Here is a 6,575-nt window from a genome sequence, read left to right on the forward strand (position 1 = left end):
CAATAGGGTTGAAGCGTGTAAATTATTGTACTAAAAATCACACAAAGTTCAATTCCGTGGAAGAGAGGTGGATCACAAGGATCTCTTAAATACCAAGTCTTTCCTTAGTCGAATATCCCTTTATAGTAATTTAATAGCACAATTAAATACTACTATTATACCTCAAATATTGAAAGAAAAATAGGACAAGAAAGAACACAAGAGTTTTAACGAGGTTCGTAAATTATACCTACGTCCCGGCACTAACACCGGATGATAACTTTACTATCTCCAAAATATTACAAACAAATAGAATTCCTTAAGAATTCTCAAATGGGAGAAGAGAGAAAACTAAGAGAGAAAGATTGGTTGGGATGATTGAAATGAGAAATGGTTAGGCCTATTTATAGTTAAGGCTCAGGGACTAACTTGCAAATGGCCTAAAAAATTAGGGACCAAAATTGCAATTATCCCATTCAACTTTAAACAAGTTGCTTGCCACTTTTTTTTCTTTCGGTGCCAATTGCACCTCCCACCACCCACCATTTTTGACTTTTCAACATGGATGACTTCGACTTCAACGATCCCAAATCCGATTGCTTTGAGCGAAATCTAGAAAACTGAGAGCCAAAGCAACGGGGTAAGCATTTTTATGCTTAGTAAGTCTCAAGGAATATAATCAACTCTAATTACAGCAATACATTCACATAACCAAATGCATCATTTTATTAATACACATTCTTACTTCACACTTCATCATTATATAATTTCACAAAGTATCAATCAATTCAATAACTGAAGTTCATTAGTCGATTGAGCGAATGTTGCTCAAACATGTCGACTTTCCAATGCACATATATACGTACCTCATTCTTTGGGCTTTTGAGTGTACTCATTGAATTTATTACAGCAACCAACACTCACCTCCAGCCCAAGATTCTTGAACATAACCGGATATAACCATGTGCACAAATGCCTTGGTCTTAGCCGGATAGAATGTCTCGCATACGAATGCCTTGGTCTTAGCCGGATGTAGCCACTAGCACAATTGCCTTGGTCTTAACCGGATATAATTTCCAGCATAATTGTCTTGAGTTTAGCCGGATATCATTCAATTTCCCATGAACACATACATCAATTATCATTGGACATACATAATTCATTTTCGTTACTAAGGCTCAAACGCAATTATAGTCACAAGCATATTCGCCTTCGGGACTTAGCCCGGTAGAATTCAAATACTCATGCATACATAATCAATAATCAATACACATCCATACTTTATTTCACATAATTCAAGTAGGGTCACTTCTTGAGGACTTACCTCGGATGTTGTCGAACGGCTTTTTCTTATTCGATCACTTTCTCCTTCCCTTGTCCAATTGTGGCCCTCTAAGCTCTTGAGCTAATTCAAACAAATTCAATTTATTAAAACCTCATTGTGCTAGCTTATGGCGAATATGACAAGGAGTTTAAATGGTCATATGGCCACCCTTTAGCTTGAATACACAACGGTCATGCACATTTTATACTACATCAAGCAATTTAATACAATTTATTCGAGCATCAAGGAAATGCTAAGGCCTTCAATAGGCTACCCAAGGCCGAATATTCATGTACATGTTGAGGTCAATTTTGCACTTAATACCTCACAAAAACAGCATGCAATTTACTAATTAATGCTTTGCACATTGTGGCCCAAAACTTATAATATAGCATCAAGCACTTATATGTGTGCTAGGTCAATTGTGCTTGCAATTTCACAAGCATTCTTCCACATCTTCTTCTTTAAACCAATTTATTCATCACTTAGTTCATAACCAAAACATAATGTGCAATCATATATATGCATATATGAGCGTGGCCGAATTTCAAGGTGTCCATAGCCATCCAAAACACAAATTTTAACTAACATGCAAGAAGCATGAATCATGCTCAAGAATGCATCATGGCGAATATGACAATCATGCTCCTTTTCAACTTCAATCATGATAAAACAAAAAGAAAGCTCAAAATCTTACTCATGAGTAGACAATCCATCATTGCATGCATCATCATCAAGCTTCACACTTAGCATGCAATGGCTTTATCACCATAACAACTTTGGCCAAATGCCATTTCCATGGCATAACAAAGATTTGAGCCATGGCTAACATGCACATCAAATTAGCAACCAAAACATGAATGAAACTCCCAACACAACCTCATACATACCTTACTCTTGTTGCAAGTTTAGCCAAATTTCCTTCTAGATCTCTTCTAAACAAAGAAAATGAAGCAAAAATCCTTCCTTCTTCCTTAGTATTTTCGGCCAAGAAGAGAAAAATAGGTGAACAAAATTTTTTCTTTGCTTCTCTTTCACTCACGGCAAAAGGGGGAAGGATGAGCAAATTTTGATTTTTTGTTTCTCTTCCTACATGCTTAATTTTTTATCATTTATCACATCATGCATTAACAAAACATGTCATAACATGTCTTCCTTGCCCATATTCCCTTGTCATGGCCGGCCACTATACCATCCTTGGGGAAATTTGACATGCAAATCCCTTATTTTTGCATGCATGCTCAACTAGTCATCACACATTTCCCCATCATACTTTCAAAGTTTACTACTAGGTCCTTTCTAGTGAAATTCACATTTATAATTCTAAATTGAAACATCAAAATGTCATACACAATTTAACACATATCATAGGCATCAAATTAAATTTTTAATTATTTTTATGCCTCGGTTTTGTGGTCCCGAAACCACATTCCGACTAGGGTCAATTTTGGGCTGTCACAGGCAATCAGAATATAATTATTTATTTTAGAACTGAGCTGACAACTTGAGGATAAGAGAATAATCTTGTTGGGGTTTTGACAGCAGCAAAAGAAGAAAACAGAGAACACAGAACAATGAAGCAAGATTCAAGAAATGTTTTTACTTGCTCACAAATGTGCAGAAGGGAGCTTATGGCTGATAGCTCATTTTGCTCATTCATTCAACTAGAAAAAACAATACATTTATAGCCAAATACATCACCAAATACTACCTACTACCACTAATCATACTTTGAAACAAGTAAAACTTAACTTGCACACAAGCTGGTTATGTCAATCAGCACCTAAAAACATCAAAACAATACCAACTTAGTTCATTTTCAACTAAGTAACTTAACAAAGTAACTAAACAGCCTTGCTGTTACAGCAAGCATATGTGCTGCAGGATGTTTACAAGCTGCATGCACTTAACCAAGAATATAACAGCAGCATGGTTGGCCATTTTCAACAAATCTTCTGGATGTTACTTTTTCAAAAGTGAGTTCTAGTTCATTTGAACTTTAAATTCTTGATCAAATTGGGATTGAATCTATGAGCAAGGCAGTGATGCTAGTTTTTGCTGAATCACCAACTTGCGTATAAGCATCTTCGCCCTTGTAAAGGAGATCAATGACCTTTGCAAGGTTTAGAACTCGAATAAGAGCCGATGTTGGTGCTGCTGTTGGTTTCAAGAACTCTTCATTTATATCTTTCCAAGCATCGTTGATTTGCTTGTTTAACTCATCGTATGCCTCTTGCATTGACACCCCATATTGTTTCATGTAACATTCCACAGCCGAGGAAACATGTCCTCTCTCTTGCTCAACCTACGATAAACGTAAATAAATTTGAGCTAATGTAGAGCTGTCCATGGTTAGCTCAAGCCAAATCAAACTCAGATAATAAAAATAAAGCAAATAAATTTTTGTACCTTGTGGCCAACAATATCACTCATCAGCCTACAAATAATGTTTGAAGCTCTGATAATCTTGGGCTCATTAACTGCCCAATTGAATGTCTCTTTTGTTATGCTATCTTCCATTCCAACAAAAGATGCAATTGCGAGCTGCAGATAACCACAAGAAAGTAATGCAATCGGCATATACTCTTCCATTGTTGGTATGTAATTTTCATGGAACCATTTGGCCTCAACAAAGAAGACTTGAGATTGTTGTTTCATCTATTAACAAACAAACAAAAAGTTAGCAAAAATCAACTAATGTAGTTGAGTAAGATTGAAAACAAAGAATATTTTTCAACAAAAAATAAAGATCATATATACTGCTTCTATTGCGTATTGGACACGATATGATTTTCCTTCTTTGGACATCAAATCTTCCATATCTTTATAAACTTTTAAAGCTTCCCTATACCACAATTTCATGTAGTCTGGAAGTTGATCTATGCAGTTGATATCCTATCTACAATATATCATCAATTCAAATAGTTAATTCTCTCTATAATTCAATAAAAAAAACATTTATTTTTAATGATTTAAAGTGACGATGGACATACGCATTAAATTACCTTTGGATTGCTTTTGTAAATATTTCAAGTTCTTCATATGTTCCATATGCATCATAAATATCATCCAAAATCGATGTGAGTGATATTATTTTGGTCATGAAAGTTCTAGCAATGGCATATTGGGGTTCAAAATATAATCCCATCATCCAAAAATAGCATTCCACAAATCTATCCCGTACAAAGGGAAAATTGGTTGCAACATCTAAACCTTTCCACCACCTAAAATATGTATGAATATATATTATTTGTAAATCTGGGTATAATAAAAGGTTCTTATTTTGATGAAAACCTTTGGTCACTATAGATTACCTGTATATCTCGTTTATCTCTTCCTTGTGCAAATGTTGTAGCAAGTTGAAATCTAACTTTGCAAATTTCATTAAATTTTTGTCTTGGGTACCATATCCTTCGTATATGGAAATGTAGCTCCTAGCAACCAACCTCTGCAAGCTCTTGCGAAGGGGTCGCGTTAGAGCATTGGCAATCTGTGTGGAGAGAGGATAGTCTACTACCCTACTTTCGGCCAACTTGAGATGAAATGTGGTGAAGGAAAGTGCTTCTTCTAATATATTTTCCCTATGCAGTTGAAAGTGTGCAGCTTCGTACAATTCTAGCATGCCTTTCACATCACCATTTAAAGATTCTTTGAAATTTCCTTTCTCATCTTTGAATTTATTAAATATCTCTGCATAATCATCAAATAAATTTGTGGTGTTATCTCCAAAGTTGCAATTTGCAAATTGAGAAAATTAAATATTTGTGAAGGACGGACTCAAATTTCATATCTATTTCCATTCACCTTTTAATTTTGGTTATAATTTTATTAAAATAGAGAAAAAAGTTGTAGATTCAAGAATTCGAACCTCAAACATATTGGATATCATATAACATCCCTAAAACCTCTTGAATTAGGAAATAATATCATTTTAGTAATATTCGTGATCGAATTTTCAGAGCAAATAAAATAAGAATTAACAATGTTAGTAGCGAAGGTAAATGAATATTAGAGGGAATTAGAAGACTTGTGTGTTAAAGAAAAATAAATCTGGGTATATATTAAATTGTAAGAGAGTGAAAAGTGTTGAGGAAAAAGTGAGAAAATTAAAACTATAAAAGAATTAAATTGAAATGAAGCGAAAGAAAAAAGGAGATAGACTAAAAATAAAATTTTACCAAAACTAAATATGAATCAAGAATGAGATTCTCAATTCAAGTGGTTTGATTGACTGGTATAGTTCATTTTGCAACACTGATGTCGTCATCCTTAGCTCAAAAGCTCCATTTTTTCTTTTACCGTATTTGCTTTTAAAAACTAAAAACATACCGCAATCAACATTGAAACCATGCTCCCTTAGCACACGAAATCGAACAGCAGTAGTGTAAAGATCATCACCATCATGAATGTGATTGCAATGATAATAATATATAATTTGCAAGGCATCTTCTATCTCTTTCTCGAAATGATAAGCCACACCCAAGCGCTGGACCGCATCAATTATGTGCAGTTTTTGGGATGATTTATCCGTATCTGTCACCAACATTCTCCTCACTTCTTGCTTCAACTCTGTGTACTGTAACTGAGTTTTGGCATCCATTTTCTATTTAAGTATGAAAAGCTTCCAATTAATTTTAAAATATTCACATGCATGTATCTCAAATTAGAAAAAGGAAACTTATTTTTAAAAAAAAAATAAGTGTAATTTTATGAAATACATACTAGCACAAACATCAAATTTGAATAATATAGGCATATGATGTCACACAAACACACATTTAAAATTATTTTTATGCGCGCCAAGATACCATTTCAGATGGAGAATAGAGGAAAATGTCCCCCCAAAAGCTAGGGGCAAAATTGGCCAAATGACGATTTTCCTTGGACATGTTACCAACTTGAGATGGAACAGCAGAAACTTGATAAGACATTTTCTTTAGTGTGCTGGAAGCTCTTTTTGAGTTTTGTGTGATCCAAATGCTTGCATGAGTTGCATCTATTTATAGGCATCATTGGGTGTCTAGCGCTTTCTCATGTGAATATTTTAATAAGATATAATTCTTTTGAATGTGATTTGTGAGAATGTTATTGTTAATAAAATTATTTTATAAGGTTTACTACTGACTCAAATTCTAAAAAAGTTATATTAACATGTTTGGTATACTTAACATTTTCTTGAGAATTTATTAAATAAAAATAATATTAATATATTTTAATATTTTTCAATAATTTTATAATTAATAAATATTTTAATTAAATATTTACTAATATT

At 33.7% G+C, this 6,575-nt stretch overlaps 1 pseudogene; it reads right to left on the reverse strand.

Moving 5' to 3' along the window:
• Positions 1-2,899: 2,899 nt before the first annotated feature.
• Positions 2,900-6,274, reverse strand: LOC108472766 ((+)-delta-cadinene synthase isozyme A-like; annotated as a pseudogene).
• Between the last annotated feature and the right edge of the window lie 301 nt (positions 6,275-6,575).

The sequence above is a fragment of the Gossypium arboreum genome, chromosome 11 (assembly GCF_025698485.1).
Source record: "Gossypium arboreum isolate Shixiya-1 chromosome 11, ASM2569848v2, whole genome shotgun sequence".
NCBI lineage: Eukaryota > Viridiplantae > Streptophyta > Magnoliopsida > Malvales > Malvaceae > Gossypium > Gossypium arboreum.